The sequence below is a fragment of the Canis aureus genome, chromosome 1 (genome assembly GCF_053574225.1).
Source record: "Canis aureus isolate CA01 chromosome 1, VMU_Caureus_v.1.0, whole genome shotgun sequence".
NCBI classification, from domain to species: domain Eukaryota; kingdom Metazoa; phylum Chordata; class Mammalia; order Carnivora; family Canidae; genus Canis; species Canis aureus.
In genome coordinates this window covers 118,975,341-118,996,098 of record NC_135611.1, presented here as the reverse complement: position 1 = coordinate 118,996,098, position 20,758 = coordinate 118,975,341, and the positions used below count along the sequence as shown (strand labels likewise).

Here is a 20,758-nt window from a genome sequence, read left to right as displayed (position 1 = left end):
GCGATTGCAGCGCTATTTTATAGAAAGAGTTTAGGGAGATATGAGAACATGCTTATGAAGTAATACTAAGCAACCGTTAGCACAAAACCCAGGTGTAAAAATTATATAAAACCTTATAAAGAGAAAATGCTTAGACAATTCGGGATTATTGGGGAATGTGGTTCTGCTTTCAACCCCATCCGTTCTTTTCAGAACCGTCTATACTCTTTTCTTCCTCCCCACGCCCACAGCAGCCCCAGGGACCCCACTCAGTTTCATCCAAAGGTGCTCTCCTGTCTTTTCTATTTTTAAGATTTATTTATTTATTTGAGAGAAAGAGAGAGCGAGTGGAGGAGGCAGAGGGTGAGACAGAGGCCCCAAGCAGGCTCCCCGCTGAGCGTGGAGCCTGACACAGGCCCGACCCCCATGGCCTGAGCCGAAATCAAGAGTGGACTGCTTAACCAACTGAGCCGCACAAGCAGCCTTTTCCTGCCTTTTTGATTGTTGCTGTAAAATATGCAAAACAGATAATGTGTCATTTTAACCATTTCTAAGTGTCCCAGGTCAGGGGCACTAAGTATGTTCACACTGCTGCACACACATTACTACTACCCATCTCCAGAACACGTTTTATCATCCTGAGCAGAGACTCGGCACCCACAGAACAAGACATCCCTGCCCCTCCCGCCCCCAGCCCCGTGTCACCTCAGTTCTACTTCCTGCGTCTAGGGGTTAGCCCACGCTAGAAACTTCGCACAAGTGAAAGCCTGCAGCATTTGTCCTTCTGGGCCTGGCTTCTTTCACTCAGCGCATCACGCCTTCGAGCTTCACCCGAATTGGCGCACCCACCCCGCCCCTAACCTCCACAGAGTCCTCTCTGAACCCCTGATCAGCGGTTGTTCCCATTTAGCAGCTGAGGAAACTGAGGCTCACCAGGGTAGGGAGGGGACCTTTCTTTGGTTTGACGAGTCCCTCACCTGCTGCTGGCAGGAGACCCACCAATGGAGGTCCAGAGGCCGGGAGGTGCAGCGACCGGGCCCCTTCGCCCCGAGTTACCTAAGGCTGGACCTGCGTGAGGGCACGCACCCCCAAATCCAGAGACTGACGGCACATTCCAAAAGCTTGCCTCGGGTGGCCGGGGTCTTGAACAAGACTCGAGGCTCCCACCCTTCCGGGGAGCTGGGTCCCGGCCCGCCCAGTCCCAAAGCACCACTCTGGCACCCAGGCCTTGCCACCTCCTCCCCCCACCCCCATCCCCCGCACCCCTCACCCACCCGAGGCATAGGGTGAGTGGACAGCCGTGCCCAGAGCTGATTTCTAGTCTCCCTTCACACCAGTCCTCTGGGGGCACTTGGTGACAGGCAGGACAGTGGGGACTAACTGTCCCAGGAGCTGGTCTCTCCCCACCCCCCCAATCCCCAGGGAAGCCACTCCCATTCGGAACCCTCCAGGGGGGCCTAACTATCCCAGGAGCTGGTCTCCCCCCCACACCCCCATACCCCCCCACCTCGACCCCCAGGGAAGCACTCCCACTGGGAACCCTCCACTGCAGCCTGGGGCGGGGGGGGGGGGGTGGAGAATCTGAGAAAAGCCAATCTCTGTAAAGCCGGGGCTCCCGCGACCCAGTTACAAGGGCTGATTGAGGCAGTGGTCTCTAAGCGGGTACCCTACCCTTAACACGCCCGTCTGAGGGAACACACACCTGCGCCCCGAGTTCCCACCGCGCCCACTCCAGCACCCCCGGGTGGCCCCTCTGCAGCAGGCCGGTCCCTGCAAACCCCGCTCTGCCCAAATGTCTCCCGCTGCCCCGGCTGGGACCGCATGGGGCCTCTTCCCTCGCCACCCCGCTTGCTTTACCTCCGTGAGTCCATCCTCCCCACGAAGGCCAGAGTGACCTTTTTAAAAACGTAAATCAGATGGCGTCATTCCCTGCTGCTAAAGCTCCCTGGCCTCACCTTGAAGCCTCCGTAGCTTCCCACGCCCTGCGGGATGTGCCCCAGCGGCGCCCCGTCTCATCCCTCCCCCGCCCTCTCTCTCACTGCGGCAGGCACATGGCTTCTTCCCTCTCCCGTGAGCACCTGCCCCAGGGCCTTTGCACTGACGCATCCTCCTCCAGCCCTCTGCCCGGCTGGGTCCTTCTCATCCCCCACAGTCAGTGCTGTTGTCACCTCCTCAGAGAGGCCTCTCCTGACCAGTCCCCCTACGTAGCCCTGTCACTTCATCCTGATGTAGTTCTTCACGCATCTTATCCATATCTTTAAAAAATTGTTTTAAGATTTTATTTATTCATGAGACACACACAGAGAGAGAGAGAGAGGCAGAGACACAGGCAGAGGGAGAAGCAGGCTCCATGCAGGGAGCCCAACGTGGGACTCGATCCCAGGTGTCCAGGATCAGGCCCTGGGCTGAAGGCGGCACTAAACTGCTGAGCCACCCGGGCTGCCCTAAAATTGTTTTTTATTACATGTTTCCTCTGCGGGATCAGAAGTTTAGCTTGCGTGCATCACTGCCATATCCTCAGGGACTATCACAACACCAGGCTCTCAGGAATGTGCGTTGAATGACAAATAAAAAAGTCCTTTTTGAAAGAGGTCTTTTATTGGAGCGCAGGGGGGCACACGATATCACACGCGTGTCAGGGCATCGCCGTACACTATGCTGCGCGCGCCACAGGTGTAGCGACCTTCGGCGACCATGCAACCCTATTGCAGTATCACTGACTTGTCCCGGTGACTCACTCATCTCATGACTGCAAGTCCGTACCCCCACCCCCGTACCCCTTCTTACCCATCCCTCACCCCTCTTCCGTGGGCAGCTGTCACTTTGTTCTCGTATTTATAGGTCTGATTCTGCTTTGTTCGTTTTTTCATTTGCTTTGCCTTTTACATCTCATGTGTGAGTGAGATCGTGGGGTGCTTGTGTTCCTCTAACTTATTTCCCTTAGATAATGCTCTCGAGGTCCGTCCCCATGGTCGCAAGTCGCACAATCGCATCCTTTTTCATTGCTGCGTGAGACTCCATCCACATCTTCCTTGGGGCCATTCAGCGATGCCCCCTTGACTCCAGGTGGCTCTTTGCCTCTGTCCTGAAGGAGTTGTCCCTGCTTACTGCCTCCCCCTCACCGCGTTACCCCCACCCCCAAGCCCCCCTTCTACTCCACGGCAGCTGCTTCCACCGGGACCATGAGTGTCACCCGCTCTGGTAGCTTCCAGAGCCTCAGGTCGACCTGCCCAGATGCACAAACCCAGGCCAGCGCCGACTGGGCCCGGCTTGGTCCCCCACCCTCGCTTCTCTTACTGGGTTCCCCGCTCCAGCACGTGGCCGAGCCAGAAACTCAGGAGCCTGGAGCAGGTGCTTGCTGTGTCTGAGCTGCCTCCCCTGGGCACACCCGATTCAGCACAGCAATTGTCACCAGTCCCGGGCACACGGCCTGGGTCCCACCTCAAGCGCCTCAGCACCCACCAGGCTTTGCGGTGGCCACAGGAGGCCGTTAGCAGGAGGTGGCGGGATAATGCCCCTGGACCGATGTGACGGCTAATTCTATGTGTCAGCTTGACTGGGCCACGGGGTGCCAGATGTCTGGTCAAAGTGCTTCTGGATGTGTCTGTAAGTGTGTTTTCAGATGAGATTAACACGCGCATTGGTAGACTGAACAAAGAAGACTGACCCCCCTCGTTCCAGGGGCTTCATCCAAGCAGCTGAAGGTCTGAATAGAACAGGAAGACTGGCCCTCTTGTGAGTGAGAAGCAATTCCTCCTGCCTGATTATTTGAGTTGGAGCATCAGGTTTTTTCCTGCCTTCAGAATTGAGCTGAGGCACCCGGGTGGCTCAGCGGTTGAGCGTCTGCCTTTGGCTCAGGTCGTGACCCGGGGTCCTGGGATCGAGTCCTGCATCAGCCTCCCTGCAGGGAGCCTGCATCTCCCTCTGCTGTGTCTCTGCCTCTGTGTGTCTCTTGTGAATAAATAAAATCTTTAAAAAGAAAAACAGAATTGAGCTGAAACATTGGGTTTTTCTGGGTCGTCCAGCTTGCTGGCCACAGAGTTTTGGAACTTCACATAGTCAATCTTCATAATCACGTGAGCCAATTCATTATAATAAATATCTATCTCTCCATCCTGCTGGTTCTGTTTCTCTGGAGAACCTAATTCAGGTAACCATCAACCAGTGGGAAATGGGAGCCCGTGGATAAATGCCTCAGCTCCCTGGGCTTCCGAGAGACGGTGAGAGGAGCACCGCACATGGTCACTTGCTCCATGTACCTGTCGTGTACCTGTCGTGTACCTGAATGGGGGCCTCTCCCTTCCCTGCCTTGCTGCCTCTGTGCTCACCTCCTGCTTCCCGGACTCACTCCTGCACCCATAGCTGAGTCCCAGGCTTGCTGGTGGCAAGACCCGACCTGGAGACATCCTAGGCGCCGCCCGCTTCCCCGACAGACACGGCCACTCAGGCCCTGGTCCGGTGGATCCCACCCCTAGGTCTGTCTGTCACTGTCTATACTGGTTTCCTGTGGCTGCTGTTAACAAAGTCGCAAGACTCGGTGGATTGAAACAACAGAAAGGTGTTTCTCATAGTCCTGGGGGACAGAGGTCAGGGAGCAGTGTGTCTGGGCTGAAATCAAGGTGTCAGCGGGCCTACGCTCCTTCCAGAGGCTCTCGGGGTGCATCTGGCCTGCGCCTTTCCCAGTTTTCTGTGGTTATTGGCATTCCCTGGCTTGTGGCCACATCACTCCTCTCTTTGCTTCCGAGGTCACATCGCTGCCACCTCTACTGTGTGGGTCCAATTTCCCCCCTGCCTCCCTCTTATAAGGATCAATGTGGTGGCATTTAGGGTCCACCTGGGTAATCCCAGATAATCACCCCATCTTCAAATAATCACAGCTGTAAAGTTTGTGTGTGTGTGTGTGTGTGTGTGTGTGTGTGTGTGTGTTGGTAAAAGCTCACATTCATTCACAGATCCAAGGATCAGAACCTGACATCTTTGGGGAGCTGTTATTGAACCAGCACAATCTTACCATTACCCCTCCCATGGCCTCCTTTCTGGCCCCATCAAATCTATTCTCCGGGCTGTAACCAGAGATGCCCTTCTGGAAGGCAAACCTGCTCAGGTCTCCCCATGCTCACGGACCTGGGATGGCTTTCTGCTGCCTGTGGACGTGGTGCCGATGGCCTAGCCAAGGCCAAGGCCTCCTGCACAGTTCCAGCCCCAGATGCCTGGGGGGCCAGGGAGGCTCTGGGCCCCGTGAGTGCACAGAGGGCACGGCTCCAGTGTCCAGCTGACAGGCAGGAATGCAGATGCCAGATTTTTAAGAGAACCCCAAAACCCAATGTTGGTTTGGTTTGGTTTTGAGTGTAAAATCTCTTAGTATTTAACTGTTGGCAGCAGATTAGAAAAAGAAACAAATATGACCCAGTACAGGCTACACAGAGCGGTCTGCAAGCTGCCCCTTTGCAACCTCTGCCCAACAGCTGGATCAAGCAGCTCCTGCTGCCCCAGGCCTTTGCCTGCTCTCACCCCTTTGCTGGCAACGGTCCCCTGGCCATCCCGCTCCAGCCTCATATGCTCCTGGTCTGACTCATCTCTGCTCTCCTTTGTTCTTAGTTTCTGCCTCTGGTAGGATGACTCCTGCCCCGGCTCACGTCCTCCTGCAGGGACGGTGCCTGCCTGCGGGTCTGTCTTCCCCCAGACCATGAGCCCCTGAAAGCTGAGGACGAAACCCCTAGTAGCAGAGACTCTGGCCCGTCGGGAACGCTCAACAGATATTTGCACTCTGAGGACTATGTCTTCACCCTTAAGAAAACAACCAATGTTTTATTTTCAGAACCCAGCCACGAAATCACCAAATTTGGAAGTATAAATATGGGTTAAAGTTGTCCCAAAATGAGCTCTTAAATTTAGACGTACGGATTGTTTGGTCTACTCCGGCACAGGACAGACGGCGGGGGGGGGGCGGGGGGGGCAAAAAATAGATGCCGTCTGCATCTTCTGGGCAGATTCAGGGTTCCCTGCTCTGAACGCGGTTGGCTGTGGGCACTGGGCCGCTCACCCCGCCTTCAGCACGTGGACACCCGCACCCATCCGCACGGAGGTTTGCACACCCCCTTACCCAAGTGCACCCGCTCTGCTACGAGCACCACTAGTCATTCTCAGGAGTGCGAATGGCAATCGCTTTGCTGCCTCGTGTATACCGACTTGGCCTTACTTGGCATTGTAGCATCCCGAGCCCCTGACCAGGAAGGAGGGAGGTGTCACCACTTTAGGAAAATTAATTATTACTGGGAAGGGACACCACAAAGCGTAGGATGGTCCCCCCCCCCCAAAAAAAAGAAAGCCTGTTAAGAGAGTTCATTTTACAATAACCAATACCAAGTAATGAAGCCAAAGTCCAGAGATTAACTCATGCAATCAATCTTTGTTCTAGATGGGTTTAGGGGAGGGGTCCGCCAGCATCTATTTGGCCTAAACGAGCCGGAACAGTCGCTCCTGAGACAGAACAGAGCGACTTTGTGCTTTCCAAACTGTCTGCCAGCAGCGCACATCACCCTCAGAATCTAGCAAAAAGGATGAAATTTTTTAAGTGTGTGTGGAAACTGTTAACTCAACTGGCAGAGGCTTCCCAAGAGCCCACGATGCCGCTGGACTCGGGGTGGGGGGTGCTGAGGGTGCGGGCACAATGGGAGGCGGGCGAGACTTTGCCCTCCAGGCATTTGCCATGCACTTTGGGGAACATGAGCTCCACGAGTGGGGCTCAGGCCACGGCAGGGGCTGTGCTTGGTGGGCAGGCAACAGGGTGAGGCCGGGGCGGGGCGGTGGGGCGGGCTGAGAGGGTCTCGTGTCCCAGGAGAAAACCTTCTGGGCTTTCAGTTGTTATTTTATTAAAGACTTACTTATTTGACAGAGAGAGAGAGAGAGCACACATGTGAGCAGGGGAGGGGCGGAGGGAGAGAGAGAATCCTCAAGCCGACTCCGCACCGAGTGTGGAGCCCGACGCGGGGCTCGATCTCACCACCCTGAGATCATGACCTGAGCTGAAACCAAAAGTCGGATGCTTACCCGACGGAGCCATCCAGGCGCCCCTTCCTTGCTATTTGAATACTGCTTTCATTTCACAGTGGACGTGTGCCACATCTCGGTGTTCTTGTCACTCATGCCGCTGAAGCAAAGGACTCGCTAAAGGAACAAAATCTGGCACCAGTGTGTTCTTTCCAAGGAGGGAGACCCGGGTTTTGGCCGGAGTCCTGATGGCTTGTGCGGCTGGGACCCCTCCTGAGAAGCCTTGACTAGGAGCCCTGGCTCCGTGAGGGGACCATTTCGGTGCCCGGGGGACACAAGCGACGCTGATTAAATCTCGATGGGTTACCGGTTCCCCCAAGCATCTTCTCTAACCCTGGACACAAGCAAAGCCTAACGGCCCTTGGGAGCGCCCTGCAGACAGAGTGGGGTTGCCTGCCGAGGACCTGCTAGAGAGAACTAGGCAAATCTGGGGAGCTCCTGGGCTCCCCTAAGTCGGTACTTAGACGTCACTGTGAACCTCAGCCTCAGCCGAGATCTGAAATGCTCGCTCCATCGATGGGACTCATCTGGGGAGCAGAAGGTGTTTTCACCCAAGGAGATGAGGTGGTGCCCAGGGGTCCCTAAGCTTGAGAGGCGTCCAGCCCTGGGGCCCTTCCTTCTGCCTCCTGCCTGGTGCAAGCCTGACCACCCACCACAGGGAAGAGGGACTTTGTTTAACAAAAAAAAAAAAAAAAAGAGGGACACACCATATCAAGTTGACAGCTTGCAACTGTCACTTTCCGACCAATTTAGAAGTGGCAGTGTATTCCGGTGGTGATGAATTCATCATCGTGTCCAACACCACCTGGACGGCGGGTGTGCACGTGGCTGGATTTTCTCTCCCACGGCTGGAACCCCGGAAGCTGTGAAGCAGGGCGTCTCACACAGCTACGACAACTGCTAGATCCCCGAAGAGATGGTATTAATTTGCTCTGATGCGTGATCCCAGGGTCCTGGGATTGAGTCCTGCGTCGGGCTCAGGGGGAGCCTGCTTCTCCCTCTGCCTGTGTCCTGCCTCTCTCGCTGTGTCTCTCATGAACAAATAAATAAATCTTGAAAAAAAAATAATTCGCTCTGATGCTTAGTCCCCTCAGCCTCCCCACCCCTCAACACCCACCCCCCACCCCAGACTCATTCCCTGAGCTGGAGCCCGAGCGAATCATTGCAGCCCCTGAACACACTGTGCGCATTCGCATCTCCTTCTCTGCATTTGCTGCTTCTTGTCTAGAAAACCCTTCCTCTCCCCCCACCCCATGCACACTTCAGTCGTTCATCCCGTAAAACTCAGCGCCAGTGTCACCTCCCCCGTGATGCCACCCTCTGCCGGCTGCTGCTTCTGATACTTAGTCTCTGCAAACACGCCTACTCTGCCTGGCTCTTGTGAGCGCCTTAAAGGCAGGAGATGGTGTCTTTTTCATCTTTGCATCCCTGGTGTACGTGCACTGACCCTAGCACGTAGGGCAGGGGCTCCAGTCGCCTTTGAGGGCCTGAACTACCTGTTCGGGAAGTACTGCACGCCCACGCAGCAACCTAAACCTTCAGTAAAATGCTTAAGGTCAAGCAGGTAGAGAGGCTCTTACACGAGGTGGCTGCTTTGGCCTGTGAAGTCACTGGCACACTAGTACCCACCGTTCCCTCCCTCCCCACCCCCTACATCTGACGGTCCCTGCACCCAGGGCCGGAGCTGTGTGGAGGGCACACGTGCCAAAGCAGCCAGGCACACCTGGGCACCCTCCTAGGGAGCCCTGCAGACATGCACGGGCTGCTGCAGAGCCAGAGCGCCGGGGGCGGCGGGGGGGATGGCAGCCGCACATTGGGTGAACGGTGTGAACAGTAATGCTGCAGTGAGAGGCACCCCTGGTAACAGGGACCTGACTGTGCCCCCCTGCCCCTGCAGCTGTGTCTCCTGTCACTCACTCCTTCTCTGGCCCTGGGAGCCACTTGCACCCTTGCACGGGGCTGTGCGTTTCCATGCCTTTGTGTGTGCGCTGAGCTCCCTGCCTGCAAGGCCTTCCCCACCTGGCAGCCTCTGCTGGTTCCCCAGCAGCCCTCTCAGCCTTGCTCCCCATGCCTCCGTCCTTCTGTGACCACCGGCTCCCTTCCTCTGGGCGGGTACCGCATCGCCCACCACTCTGGGGTGGGGGGTAGCGATTTGCTTCTTCTTGGGTTCTTTCCTCCACCCGCATATGGTGTCCTGAGGACAGGACTGGTCTCTGCGTGCTGGGGTTTCCTTCCCTGGGGACTGGGGCAGCGTTTTGCATGCAGCAAGTGCTCAATGTGTGCTTGTGGACACAAAACTAGATATTTTTAATGGTGGGAAGAACATTCTAGAAGGCAGCTACCGTGGCCTGTGTCCTTACCAGCAGGAGCAGGTATAAAATTCTTTTCTCTTCCTAGGAAATATCTGAAAATCTTTTGCCGAAGTCTCTGCAACTGGGCATGTCTAATTCCTGCAAGCCTGGTGGATGAGCAGAAAGTTTAACCGTGTTTAAGATATTAATTAACCACAGAGACGGATAATGGGGTTACTTGGCCAGGCTCCTCAGCAGAGACACCCGGATTTGGGTGGGGCTGAGCCCTATCCCTTCTTTACTTAGGGGAAAGCGCTACCTTTACCACCTGCCTTTCGACCAATGAGAGTTCTCGCCTCTTCCTATCCTCACTTAACTAACGCTTCATTTTAACCAAGCAGTTGGAGAGGAAGCCCCTGGAACTACTTGAAGTGCCCTATGCAGGGAGGAAAAGGAGGCAGCACACCCTTTAAAGACACTCCCGCTTCTGCGATCGGATCCATGGTCGGGTGCAGCCGGAATATTATTTGCATTTTTAAAAAATCTTCGGTAAAGACCCACGATTCACCTAAAACCCCTTTGCAATCCTAATAAGTGGGCTCTCTATTACAAAAGAATGTTCTCGATCAGAATTACCTGCCGTGCCCTGTGTCTTCCTGAGCAGGCGGGGCCTGAGGGAGGCTGGGGAGAAGTTTCTGGTCAAACAGCCTCCTCGGAGGCCTGGATTTCAGAGGCGTCCCACCCTCTGTGCCGGCGATCAACAAACCGCCGGACCAGACTCCGACAGCTCAAACGAAGCAGCTGTGTTTCTCACCCAACACCCTCTTTCGCCAGATGAAGGACACTGATTCATGGAGAGGAGACACACATTCCAGGCCATTTTCTCATACACCGACAAGAAGTAAATTAGGAAATCATGTAAGTACAATACACGAGCCATGCCTTCCTATTGATCACATGTAATTTACATCCTCCAAAGATGTGAGTTCTTGTATTCTCACTCCACAAGGAAAAATCTCAATGATTTATTCATTTCAAATGAAAAATAGAAGGTAGATGAGAAGAATGACTTCACAGACGCATCGTTCTCGGGGCACTGGTGCGAGGCTCGGCGCGCACTGCCCGAAGGGCTCCGTGTGCAAGTCCCTCTAATTAACAAGGTGAACCAGGCGGCAGCTCTCTAATTAGTGAGCATGACAAGCCGGCGGAAAGAGGCAGGCAGACTGGTACACATAGCTGCCCAACAAAGACACAGCACCTTCCAAGGGGGAAAAAAATGCAGATTTCTGCTAAATAACTATTAAAAGTAAGACGGTTGGGGGCGGGGGGAGGAGGGTGGGAAGCACACCTCATTTTAATTCTCACGTTTCGTGCGGACTCCTGGCGCATTCTCGGGCACAGCCAGCTCCTTGGCAAGGCAGGCTTTCCCTCAGCAATTTGTGCAACCTTTCCAGGCAAAGCGGGCGTTTTGGCTTGAAATAAGAATCAACATCTTCGTTTGGGATTTATGATCCATTTGTGTGTGTTTTAGCCCAGGAGGTAGTACCTGCCACTTCTCATTCCTAATTCTTCCAAAAATTGGAGATGGCTGATGGGAAACCGTCTCCGGAGACGTCCTCAGAGCTGCTCAGTCCCACAGGACGTGCAGCAAGGGGCCCCCAAAGGGCAGAGACACATGGAAGCTCCCGCTCTGCGCAGAGGGGCAGAGGCTGTGCAGGGCCGCACCTGGTTACTGGGCTCGGCCTCAAGGGAGCCCCGGCTGCAGGTGGCACATGAGCCCCTCGCCCTGCCTTTACCTGCCTTTACTTAATGGCCAGGGCTTGTTAGCTAGTCCTTCCAAGCATGCCCAGCAGCTGGGGAGAGGTCTGGAGGGCAGCCGCCGGCTGAGCTTCCCCTTGCATCAGCTGGGCTTCGTGGGGACAGCCTGCAGTCACCCACAGTGTGACTGTGCGTCCGTGGGGACACAGCCATTTACGTTCCCCTCTGAATCGATGGCACCTGGCAGCCTGGTGGGTTTGACCTCGCTGAGGACTGTGATTGAGCTTGCCTTCTTTCTTTCCCAGCAGCACCCATGGTGGCTGGAAAGGCAGTTTCTTTAGCTTCAGGGATCAGTTGTTAGCTAGCTGCTGAACACGACCGACTCTGATTTGGAGACCACACTTAGCAGACACCAGCTCTGTGCCAAACCGTGCGGGGCATTTCCTCCGGAGTAGGCCTGGCTGCTACCGTTGTTTTAAAGTCCTGGAAACAGGGGGAAGCCTCTTGCACTGTTGGTGGGAACGCAAACTGGTGCAGCCACTCTGGAGAACAGTGTGGAGGTTCCTCAAAAAGTTAAAAATAGAGCTACCCTATGACCCAGCAATTGCACTGCTGGGGATTTACCCCAAAGATACAGATGCAGTGAAATGCCGGGACACCTGCACCCCGATGTTCACAGCAGCAATGTCCACAATAGCCAAACTGTGGAAGGAGCCTCGATGTCCTTCGACAGATGGATGGATAAAGACGATGTGGTCTATATACACACTGGAATATTAGCCATCAGAAAGGATGAATACCCACCATTTGCTTTGATGTGGAAGGAACTGGAGGGTATTATGCTGAGTGAACTAACTCAATCAGAGAATGACAATCATCATATGGTTTCACTCATACGGAGAATATAAGAAATAGTGAAAGTGATTCTAAGGGAAAGGAGGGGAACTGAGTGGGAAAAATTAGAGAGGGAGACAACTCTCCCTAAAATGAACAAAAGGTTGCGGAAGGGAAGGTGGGCAGGGGGACAGGGTAACCGGGTGATGGGCACTGAGGAGGGCACGTGATGGGATGAGCACTGGGTGTTATATGTTGGCAAATCGAACTCCAACAAAAACAAATGAAAAAAATTAAAAAATAAAAAATAAAGTTCTGGAAACAGGGCATTAGGGGGTGGAAAAGTGTGCCATGGGTCCTTCAGAAAATGCCTCTGGAAGCGGACAGTGAACTCTGGGTTTGCACCCCAACCTGCACTTCTCTCCCCTCTCCTTCCTCAGACTCATCGACTGGCAAACCAAAAGATGTCCCTTCACGAAACTCCCTGCATTTCTTAAGCAAAGGCCACACACAAGGGTAAATTCTAAGACCCGTGAGCCATCCCACAGTTCTTTGCAATGGACAGTCGATCTGCCCCTCTCTAGAGGGAAATAAGAAGGATGGGTTTAGAAACGTGGGGACCCTCGGAAGGGCAGCCCTCCCTTCTCCACACCATCACTTGCCCTGAAAGACCGAAGCTTGCGAAAGATTATTTCAGGGCAGACATATGTGAAAAAGATCTGCGTAGCAGTCAGGAGAAAGGCGGCCAGGCAAAAGAAGAAGAAGGCAAAGGGACACCAGGGCCGACTGGGGAGACACACCTGTTCCCCTCCCAGTTTACCTGTGGGAGGCAGCTGTGGGCCACAGCAGCTCCCGGTTTAATCTTTCTGCAGGCTTCTCTCTGCATCCAAACACTCTTCCACATGCTCTCTCTTTCCTGCTGCAACTCTTCGTTCACGATCAGGTTTAGCTATGTAGCCTCTCATCCTCAGCACTGAAGAGTTTCTGGCACAGACCGGCCCACGAGGACAACGGTGGCCGCGGGGACAGTCAGGCCAGCATTTCTCCCTGGCCCTCCCATGCTTCCCCACCAGCTCCCCCCATAGAGGCCATCATAGGCCACCTCCCGGGCCCCCTCTTCCACAAAGCTTTCCTGATCACCCTCATCACCAACTCTGAATCCCGTGGGGGATCCAATGGCACCTCCTTGACACTTGTCATATTTAGCTTCACACAATATTGCCATCCATGCAGCAGAACAAAATTATCCTTTCAGCCAAGTGAGACCTGGGCTCAAACTCTGCCTCTATCAACTTCCGGCCACAACGCTTTATTGATGTTTACATCCATAAGTGTCTGTTTCCTCAGCTGGAAAAAGTCAAAATAACCCTCCTACCTTGCAGAGGATGAAATGAGGGAAAGCGAGGAACTGGCTTCATGTGGTATCTGGCATCGAGTGGGTGCTAGGGAGAAATGTAACAAAAATTCTTTTCCGTTTGGGGACAGTCTGGTATAATTTTTTTAAAAAATGATGTGATTTAGGCTTCACTTATGTCTGGTACCAGCCCCAAGCAGTCACAGACTAGCTAGGTGACCTCGTGAGGAACACTAAGCCCCTCTGAGCCTCGGTTTGCTCCATAACAGGGGGCTGACCATACCTGGCTCACGGGTGTGGTTTAATGAAATAATGGGTGCCGGGGCTCCCAGCACAAGGGTCACCTGATACACATTAGTCAGAAGCAAGAATTTCATCTCCTTCATCTGCATGAGCCCAAACCCGAGGAAGAATCTGAACACGAATGCTGTTCTCAATCAACGAACATTTATGGAAGGAATGAGAGGCCCAAAAGCGTGATAGATATGTGTTCCTTTTATAATTTGTTTTCTTTATGGCTTTGGACAAGAGGCCTTTCCCGGGTCCCAGCATTTTCAATCTACAAAATGGGAGGAAATGTGCCAACCTCATTGGGTTGCTTCCAGAATTAATCCTTTAAAAAAAATATAAGTATAGGGGGGCGGAAAGCATGCCGAATTATGAAATAAGAAGTATTTCAGAAATTCAGGTACTTATTTCAACTGGAGCAATAATTATAGATTAAAATTATATATGATGTTTATCATAAGCCATGTTTTTTACTTGGTCAAAATTTATTGGTAAGTTTTTTGCTTGATCCCAAATGTATCTGCCTTCTTAACCTGTGGAGGCCAGCCACCTGAGGGAAACCACGATAGCTGTTTTTACATCAAACGTGCAAATTTTAACATTTCATTTTAAAAAATTACAACTTTTGCACAAGTAGTTTTAAGTGTCTGGAAAGTTAATATGCAGTTAAAAAGTAAAATTCCAAAGTAAATTTTTAGGGACTGCAAAGCATTGGAATAAACAGACTAAGCTGACTTATGTTTGAGGCAGAATGGTAAAGATGCATTAAGCAGATTATAATTTGTCTTTACAACTGTCTTTTCATGCGAATGCCTTCTATATGCATAGCCCATAATAATTATTTTACCTGAAAAGAACTTAGAAATGAAAACCACAAATAATATTTGTTTGGCCCCTGTAGGACACCTGTCCCTGCTGGTAGAAATTCCCTGCGGGGGGAGCCTGCTTCTCCCTCTGCCTGTGTCTCTGCCTCTCTCTCTGTCTCTCATGAATAAATAAATAAGTCTTTAAAAAAAAAAAAAGAAATTCCCTACAGCCAGAGGTCCTCCTAGGGCCACACCAACCGTGCCCATGGGTAGTTCATATTCCCAGGGCATTGCTTTTCCAGCAACAGGTAGCATAAGGGATGGGTACCAAATAGGGACTCTTCGTGAACAGCCTTAATTCTGAGCTCCCTGGTGAAAAGCCTAGCACAGGTTATATTAGTTTCCCAAGGCTGCTGTAAAAAAGTTCCATCACCTGGGTGGCTCAAACAACAGAAATTTATAGTCTCCCAGTTCTGAGGCTAGAAGTTCTAAATCGAGGTGTTGGCAGGATTGGTTCCTTGGGAGGGCTCTCAGCCTGTCTCGCATGTCCCTCCTAGATTTGGTAGTCTCAGCCGTTCCTTGGCTTAGAGGTGGTGTTCTCTCTGTACCTTCACATCTGTGAAGCCCAACACCCCCCCATTTATAAAGATGCCAAATTGTATTAGGGGCCACCCTAATGACTTTGTCTTAACTTGGTCATCTGCAAAGACCCTATTTCCAAGTAGGGTCAACATTAACAGGTACTGGGGTTGAAGACTTCAACATCTATTTGGGATGTAGGGAAAACTGTCAAGGGACACCTGGGTGTCTTCATGGTTGAGCGTCTGCCTTTGGCTCAGGTAGTGATCCCAGAATCCTGGAATCGAGTCCTGCATCTGGATCCCCAGAGGGAGCCTGCTTCTCCCTGTGTCTCTGCCTCTCTCTGTGTGTCTCTCATGAATAAGTAAATAAAATCTAAAAAAAAAAAAAAAAACTGTCAAGAGTTACTGGTTTTGAAGTCAAGTTTCCAAGGCTGAGGCTAGGCAGGGAGCTGATGTGTGTGGCTGGAGGCCCGTTGCCAGACCTCCCGGGAGGCAGCTGGCAGAAATGCCACGCGCCTGGTCTGCCCATTGGGCCTGCAGTCTTGGAAACTGGGTGTGGCTGGTCTGTGGAGAGCATGTCGCTCTCTCAGGGGCTGGGTTCCATGAGGCAAGCTCTCAGGACCACTGGGAAAGAATCGGAGCACCCATTTATTGACAGAGACCGCTCACAGGGAGAATGAGACCATGATGCTGGGGTCTACATGACACACACATTGTCCTTCCTCCGGCAGACACACAGCTGTGGGGAGAGTGTGGATTCACGTGCTTCAGGACAACCTGGTCTGGTCCCCATCCCCACAGCAGGTTTAGCCCTGCCCAGAGGATGAGGTGCCTACAGGGGTCTCTCATGGTCAATCCCTGCCAACCTTGAGTGGACCAGACATGCTTGGAAGACACACGTCTCTTGAGATCTTCCTGGGAACCCTCCCTATTCACAGGCTGGCTCTGAAGAACTCAGCTTTAGTTCAATTCCTGTAGATTTCACCATTTCGTTCTGAGGTCATTCGGGTCATCATTTCCAGGTTCTTGAGGTACCTCACTACGGTCCCCAACTACATGCCCACAGCCCTTCTGAGAACACACTTGCCTTAATTCTCTCTTTGAAAAAATTAATAAATAAAACCACGGCACCTGGCCGGCAACTCTTGATCCTGGGGCCATGGGTTTGAACCCCACGTTGGATGTAGAGATTACTTTAAATATATAAATAAATGTAAACAGCCTACTTTTTATAAACAAACAAATAAATAAAACCCAACCTTCTGACTGTGGCATCCTATTCAGTGCCCCTCCTGGACAGTCTCTTTTGTTCCTCACAAATAGAGGCCACCCAGACAAGCTCCACCAGACCCACATGGCTGGCTCTGAGAAGTGCTGGCAGTGTGCATGAATAGCCAGGAGGAATGGGTAGTACTGTAAGATTTCTCTTTTTTGGACTGGCACATTTATAGCTCCTGAAAAAAGGTCTGCAACTAGATCATTCCTCTTACGCTATGTGGAAGGTTCAAATAGATCACTGATGCCAATTATACTTCAGTGAAGCTGGAAAAAAATAAAGATAACTAGAGATATTTTTAAAAGGTCACTGATTTTTTCAAATGACAAGACAACTATACACACAATTTTTTTAAAAGTTTTATTCCAAGATCAGTAACACATGCCTATTAATATGTAATCATTTAGGGGTAAACAAGTTTTAGCAATATGGATCATACTCCGACTTAGAAACCACTTTAAAATCAACATTCAAGATGAGGAGTTGAGATCATGGAAATAAATAACTAAATAACTTACTAAACAAGAGGTGATCCCTTTAATCTAGTCCCCCTTTGATCCACATCTAAGAGTGAATATCTCGATCTTTCCTGTCTTGTTGAATACAATTAGCACCTGATCCCTGCTTTTTAAGTTCAGACTCATTTCCCACTTATATCTCTGACACCTCCCTACAGCCTACGTGACTTCTCTGACACATTTGCCAGATATTGGGGCTCTGTGAGGAACAGAAATTTCTTACTCTTACAATTTGGGGATGTTAATAGACTTTTGAGAGGCTTGACATGTAGATAGAATCTCTGGCAAAATAAAAATAGAGTGGAAAAAGTCATTAAAATAGAATTATCACTAGTTTTAAAAATAGGAATATCTCAAAGAAGATTCCCCCAGATACCGGTATATTTAAAGATTTTTTTTTTTAAAGTGTGGCTGTGATTCTGTGATGTTTGTATATAACAGCAGAAGCTGCACAGCAGATAGATCCCCTTTAACCTGCCCCACAGAAATGGTAAATTCTATGACCAAGACAAAGGATGCAAAGCTAAGAAGACACCATTAGAACTAAGAATCTGTATGATCTCACCTGTGAAGAGGCCGACAGAGGACTCCTGAAATACCAAACAGAAAGGCATAGAAGTTAAGAGCATGGGGCTTCTGAGTCACAAAGCCCTTGATTTGGATCCTAGCTTCCCTCCTTTCCCCTCATTACTGCTCCCTAATTACTATCAACTTCAGTTTTCTCATCTGCAGAATGGGACCCATTACAATGTTGTTAAAACAACTCAAGAACACAATGCCTCCAGAGTGCTTAGTACAGTGCCTGGCACATGGTAAAATGCTCTAAATTCTTAGCCCAGCCAATGGCCCTACCCATCAGCAGAGCCAAGCTGGTGACCCAATCTTCCCAGGGAGCTCAGCAGGCCAAGTTCTGCCTGGTTAGGTCCCTGACCAACAGGTATTACCAGCCATAGAGCCTGTTCTGCAGCCTTGTCCTGGCAGGGAGGCAGATCTGAAGCCCTATCTACTGTTGAATATAGTCCCCCCCTCTAGCCTAGCCAGGTGGTGGCCTGGTGGAACACGGGGTGGCTACTTTGCCCGTCCTAGAGTCCACTTACAGTAGCACCTCCGTAGAGCAGCACCCAGCGAGAAATTCCATCCACATGCAGCGCCAAGCCAATGGCCCTCTCCGACTAGAAACCCACTGGGCAGTTCTGCCCAATTCAGGTCCCCGACCAGAGGGCCATGCCAACCTTTGAGCCTGTTCTGCTACTTACCCAGGCAGAGAAGCAGGTTCATGACCCTACCTACTGCTGAGTATAACTCTCATTCCCACCTGACCAGGAAGCTTAACCAGGACACCCAGGAGACTATGTGGCCCATCTTACAGCCCAGCTTGTGGTGGCACCCAAACAGACAGCTCAGCCAGTGGCACTGCCTGGTGAGGGAGCTCAGTGGACAGTTCTTCTGATTTGGGTCACCAGCCATGGAGTCTGCTCTAAACCCTGCCTGTCTAGGAATCAAATCTGAAGCCCCTCCTGTGCCTGACTGGAGCCTCCAGCCCTATCCAACTAGGAAAACTAAACATAACACCTGGGAAAATGCATAGCCCATCCTGCAGCCCCACTTACAAAGGCACCTAAGCTGAGAGCCTCGCCGGTGGCCCTGAACATCTGCAGAGCCAAGCCAGTGGCCTCATCTGGCTAGGGAACTTTGTGGGCAGTTTCTTCCAGTTTGGGTCCCTAGCCATCAAGCTTTAATGGCTATGAAGCCCATTCTGTGGCCACATCTGGACCAGAAAATAAGTATGCAGCCGTGCCCAACTGCTGAATGCAGTATTCAGTCCCACCTGACCAGGAAGCTTGACCAGAGAATGTGGGCATCCTGTAGCTACACCTAGACAAGGAACCAAGCCAGCAGTCCTATTTCATCTGCTCCCAAACAGGAGCATCCCCCGACCTTAGAGCTTAGGCAGTGGTGTCACCCAAATAAAGACCCCTAATAGCAAGTCCCACCTGACCAAGGATGCTACCACTTGACTCATCCAGAACCCAAAACTAACCTGACTAGGGAAGGACTATCTGCCAAAGCAAACCTATAAAGTCTGGAAGAGGAGACAGCTTACTCAAATGTGCAGATAACAATTCAAGGAATCAAGAATCAGGAAAATATGAAATGATCAAAGAGAAACTAATAATGCTCCAGTAACTTACCCTAGAGAAATGGATATCTATAAACTGTCTGATAAAGAATCCAGTATGATTTTCTTAAAGAAGTTTAGTGAACTACAAAAACATACAAACAACTGAGAATTAAGAAAACAGTGAACAAATGAGAAAATATAAACAAAATGAGAAGTGCAACAAAGAAATAGAACCCCCCCCCAAAATACCAAACAATAATCCCATACTATGACTGCACTAAAGAATTCAATATCAAACCTGACCAAGCAGAAGAAGCAGTAAGCAAGAAAACAGATTCATTTGAAAGCATCTAGTCAGAGAAGAAAAAAGACAAAGCATGAAGAGTGAGGAAAGCCACTGTGGGACTAGCCACTATATCCTGTGGGACTAATGGAATATTACCATCAAAAGAAACAATATACATGTTATGGAAATCACAGAAGGACAGAAGAAAGAGAAAGGGACAGAAAGTATACTTAAGGCAATAATGGCTGAAAAACTCCCAAACTTGGAGAAATAAATGTAAATCTGGATTATAAGGCCCAAAGGACCCCAAATAGGCTGAATTTGAAAAGAATGACACCAAAATACATTATAATCAAATTGTCAACAAAGATGAAGAGACAATCTTGAAAGCAGCAAGAGAAAAGCAGCTCATACAAGGCATACGAGGGAACCCCCATAAGATTGTGGGCAGATTTATCAACAGAAACTTTGCAGGTCAGGAGAGAGTGGGATGATATATTCAAAACATTGAAAGAAAAAAGAAACCTGTCAACCAAGAATACTACCCTAGCAAAACTGTCCTTTGGAAACAAAGGACAGAAAAACTTCCTTGAACAAACAAAAGCTGAAGGAGTTCATCACCGCAACACCTGCTAAATGACCTTCTTCAAGTGGTAATAAAAGGGTGCTGATTAATGTCATTAACATATGAATGTATGTAAAAAACTCACTGGCAATGGCAAATATGCAGCCAAAGGCAGGTTCTTTAATATTGTACTGATGATGCATAATTCACTTACAACTCTAGTTTAAAGATTTTTATTTATTTATTTCAGAGAGGAGAGAGAGTACACGAGCATGAGCAGGGGGAGGGGAAGAGGGAGAAGCAGACTCCTTGCTGAGCAGAGAGCCCAGTGCAAGGCTTGTTCCGAGGACCTGAGCCAAAGGCAGATGTTTAACTTACTGATCCATCCAGGTGCCCCACAACTCCAGTTTAAAAGTTAAAAACCAGACTCTTAATTGTAAAGAACAAACCAGTGGTTGCCAGAGGGGAGGTCAGTAGGTGAATAGGTGAAATAGGTGAAGGGAATTAAGAGTGCACTTATCAAGATGAGCACTGAGTAATATATAGAATTGTTGAATCATTATATCTTACATTTGAAACTAATATAACAAATGTTAATCATACTTGAATTTTTTAAAAGTCAAAAACTAAATTTACTAAAAATAACCATAACTACAATAATTTGTTATAGGATACATAATATCAAAACATATGTAAATTGTAACGTCAATAACCTAAATGAGAGAGGGAAGAAGTAAATGTTTAAAGTTTATGTATACTATTGAAGTTGTTACCAGTTTACAGTAGGACATTGTTATGTATTTTATGCAAGTCTCATTGTAATCACAAAGGAAAAACCTATAGTAGATACACAAAAGATTATAATAAAGAAGCCAAAGTATAAAGCTATAAAAGGGGATCCCTGGGTGGCTCAGCGGTTTATCGCCTGCTAAACCTGGAGTCCCGGATCGAGTCCCATGTCGGGCTCCTGGCATGGAGCCTGCTTCTCCCTCCTCCTGTGTCTCTCTCTCTCTCTCTCTCTCTCTGTCATAAATAAATAAATAAGTCTTT

General features: G+C 50.4%; 1 long non-coding RNA gene across 7 annotated transcripts in view; it reads right to left on the bottom strand.

Annotated features, from left to right (window-relative positions):
- Positions 1-13,247: 13,247 nt before the first annotated feature.
- Positions 13,248-20,758, bottom strand: part of LOC144288108 (uncharacterized) — a 206,241-nt gene continuing 198,730 nt past the window's right edge. For 3 of the 7 annotated variants that reach the window (XR_013356075.1, XR_013356093.1, XR_013356111.1), the window contains one exon: positions 16,590-17,325. This is a non-coding gene — a long non-coding RNA (uncharacterized LOC144288108). Of the gene's footprint in view, positions 13,355-16,589; positions 17,326-20,758 lie in introns of those variants that run through there. The other 4 variants (XR_013356086.1, XR_013356112.1, XR_013356102.1 and 1 more) reach the window with 3 other exon arrangements.